General features: G+C 31.4%; 1 long non-coding RNA gene across 1 annotated transcript; it reads right to left on the reverse strand.

The window, feature by feature from the left end:
• Positions 1-2,408: 2,408 nt before the first annotated feature.
• LOC105219889 (uncharacterized) lies at positions 2,409-3,712 on the reverse strand. Its single transcript, XR_852236.3, has 3 exons — positions 3,141-3,712; positions 2,918-2,985; positions 2,409-2,836 (listed from the first exon to the last, which is right to left on the reverse strand). It is a non-coding gene; the product is annotated as an uncharacterized LOC105219889 (long non-coding RNA).
• Between the last annotated feature and the right edge of the window lie 386 nt (positions 3,713-4,098).

Consider the following 4,098-nt stretch of genomic DNA (forward strand, 5'->3'; position numbering starts at 1 on the left):
CAGGAAAAACAAATATCGTACCAGACGCACTCTCTAGACCTCCACAGACTGACATCAATGTTCTAACAACTACCGACCATAGTGATGAAAGCTCAGCACATCACCTCATCCCAACCACAAAAGGACCGATAAATGCTTTGAAAAACCAAATTTTCTTATTATCAGGGAATGACGATAGCATTTCAAATCCCATTTCCATCCTATCACAGACACACAATTAAACAACAATTACACGACACAAGACATTATAGACATATTCAAACAATACCTTGACCCAGCATTACTTAACGTACTAATACACATCATTGATTTGAACAAATACGAACATTTTTTGAAAATTACCTATGACGAAATAACTACTCCAATCCCCAGAAATAATTTCCTATATCCTATACTAAAACACTAAACTATCCAAACCTTTGAAATCCTAAACGCACTTAAACCTATCTATAATAATAAAATGAGAAGATCAATTGATACATTGGGAACGGCATGGAAATATATTGCCGGATCTCCTGATCACGAAGATCTAAATTTAATAACTTATAATTTAAATAATCTGAATAACAATAACGATAAACAAGTAATCATAAATTACTTATTTGAAACACGAATGAATAATATAACTAACATAGTAAATATCTCCATAAAAAGGACGAAAATTTTATATCTGAAAATCTAATAAATTTGAAAAATAAAATAAGATTAATAAAAGAAGAATTAGTAAATACAAGATATGCCATTCAATGGGCCAAAAATAATATTATAAATTCAGTAATGTTAAGTAAAGAAGACATTGAATTGTCAATAAAAAAATTAACAGAAGAAAAAGTACCGCTTATAATCATCTAAAATAATTGTGATAGGTAAAGGTACAGCAATTATATTTATGGTCAAAATGCCACTTACACTAGAAGAAACATTTAAAAGAATTATTATAAGACCAATAAAAAGAATTAATAATGTTATAATTAAAACAAATTATAAAGAAATACTAAAAGGAAAAAATGCATCTTACGGAATTAAAAATGAATGTGAAAGCTACAATGATTTAACAATTTGCAAAGAAACCAATTTGATAGATTTAAGTAAAGATTTATGTTTAACAAGAATAATAAGTAGTTTAAATTCATCATGCCAAACAACAAATGGTCACCAAGTTCCCATCATAGAAGAAATAAAACCAGGAGTACTTTTATTAAATCAATTGAACGCAAGTGGTAATATTCAACAATTCCACAATTAAAATCAACAACCAGACATTTAATAATTTTGAAGTAAAAACGATCGAGACAATCCCCGCAGCACAACAGTTAACCCCATCAGAAAAGGACCACATACAGTTACCCTCATTAGAAGCTCTAAAGGATTTACATATAAATAATATACAGCGTATCAACTTCCTTAAAAAGGCAACATTGTCCTATGGAAGCATACTAATAGCAACATTTCCCATAATCATCATACTTATTATTTTCTTCAAAAAGCGGTACGTAGAAATCCACTATGTTGAGAAAGAAGTAATAGAATCAAGTACAAATCCAGAAGTTACAGCACAAAAAGAAAAATCTGAAACATACGTAAATTTTAATGACCTACCATTCTATTAATGATCGAGGACGATCATATTTAAGAGGGGAGGAGTTAATACAATTGATTATGAAATTTGCAAACCTCGGTCAATAACTTTCACCTGCAATCGATAAACTGCTGACACTGCATCAGTTATTGACTTCGCACACGCATCCGTCCAAATGTTGACTCCGCATCAGCATATTGACAATTGGGGCAAACATCAACGTGACCAGCAAATAACATAGGTTTAATTTAGGCTAAAGAAGTATTTTGTATTCAGTCTTTAATAGACAGTCTTGAGTCGACAACAGCTTTTAGTTGAAGTCTTTAATGGATAGTCTTAGCCTTTAGAACTCATTTTAAATAATAAAATAAACTGCGGACGCAATTCAGCTATTTAAAAAAATAAAGTTTTAATAAAAAACTTAACTTAACTTATATGTATGTACATATATTTTCAGACAAATTGACTTGTAAATTGTCAAATATACTATGTTGACACTTTTGTTCCTAGGTTTTTACGGTGTTGTCACTTTTCCTATCAGGAAGAACTGAAGAAAATTATTAATTTTATGGTTTGTGTCATCATCGCGAAAAGACGTTTGTGGACATGGTATGCACGGGGAGATGTGTATGGCATTTGATTTTATGAATGAAGCAACTTTGCCACTGAATGTGCGCTTGCGTTGAATGAAAATGTTTTTGTTGTGTTTGCTACAAAATTAGACTTGGCCGATTTGCTGCCATATTGACTTGTGATGCATATGTGCATATACATATGTATGTATGCATGCAGGTTGTTTTGGTATTCTTACAAGTACTCGCTTATATCCCTTCAGTTCGGCTCATTAGTGAAACACTAGTGAGTTCACTACTTACTGGTAACCACCACTGGTTACCCACCATAATACCGGCAATGCAATTCACTCATGAATTTAACACGGCGATGTCATTGGCGGTAACCGATTAACACTATTCACGAGCGATTTCACCGCTTATACTTCACTAGCTACTTCACCACATATCACTGACTATATATCATTAGTTACCTCACAACTTACCGACTATTAAATTTCACTACTTTCTTTACTACCTCTCAACCTGGCTAGTTTATTCCAAACTTAATTAAACACAAATTTTATTTAAATTTTATATAATTAACAATATTAATTTTTATTTAAAATTTCTTTGTTTACAATTATATTTACCATCTGAACAACAGAGTCGGTTAATATCAGTCTTCGGCTGGATTCAAAAGCGACTTCGTTGAACATGTGATAAAGAAAGAAAATAATTAAAAAGAAATCTAGTTGATATTAAAATTGTATTACAAATTACATACCATATTTATCACTGCACTTATATCCCTAAGCCACATTTCTAAGAGTTCCATTAAAATTTTGTGTTGATCTTAAATGAGTAAAATAATTCGAAACAAAGATACATATAAGTAAGGTGTTAATAATTTAAATAAATGTACATACAATGATATTTATGCGTTCATAAATACGTGCAAACACTTCCAAACAAAGCATATAATTATACAGCAATGTTGGAATTCTTACCTCTTTTCATTGTGCAGGGCAATCCATTTTTTGCATACATATGTATATACATATAAAATATTTATTTTTTCTTTGCTTTTATTCACTATTATTTCATTTAATTATCCACCTTTTAATAACACTTTTAATAAACAATAAACGCGACGCGAGATCAATTGAACAATCAGAGAACAACTATTATGCGAAAAATGAAATAGCAGAATTACAAAGAAAAAGCTAATGCCTTTCTTTCTACTACAGTAAATCAAGCTTTCAATGACCAACTACGTACGTAAATACTATAATGATCCAATAATTATTTGCAACTTGTACTTACTGTACGAGATGCTCTGCCGTTATTATTCTGCTTTTTTTTGCTTCGATCTCTCAAAATTGCATTCCCACCCTTATTTGTCGCTAATATTCTACTGAGAGTACATATTGAGCACAACGTTCACTAGATCATGCTCTCTTCTCTCTCAATCTCTCTCATGTACTATTGCTTCCCTGCATTACCTCGTTGTCGTGAATTCTCTAGTTACTTGTAACACAAGAATTCACTAGTGCAATTCACCAATTCATACCAGCCGTACTGCAGGGATGTACATACATATTTATGTATGAAGGTTTGTGTATTACTTGTTCGGTAAAATAATACAAACTTATGTATGAGCATATAAAGCTGTTCGTACACATAACCTTCAGTGATAAGTGGCGACGATATTCTAAATTGTCGCATTAAGATCATCGATATCTTTTTTTTACCAACAATATAGGTCATTCAATCAGTCATTTATGGTTATCATATTGAGATTTCATGTCAGGAAAACTTCTCTTTCGCTTTTAATCCATCGAGGTGTCAACTGCGACCCTACCATTTCCAACTGCTTCTATAAGCGATTTGATATTTTTGCAAAAACACTCATATATTAGTTGTTAATTGGGGATTCTTTATGTGCCGCCACAAATTAAATGATTT

Source organism: Zeugodacus cucurbitae, chromosome Y (genome assembly GCF_028554725.1).
Source record: "Zeugodacus cucurbitae isolate PBARC_wt_2022May chromosome Y, idZeuCucr1.2, whole genome shotgun sequence".
In the NCBI taxonomy this organism is placed as follows: domain Eukaryota; kingdom Metazoa; phylum Arthropoda; class Insecta; order Diptera; family Tephritidae; genus Zeugodacus; species Zeugodacus cucurbitae.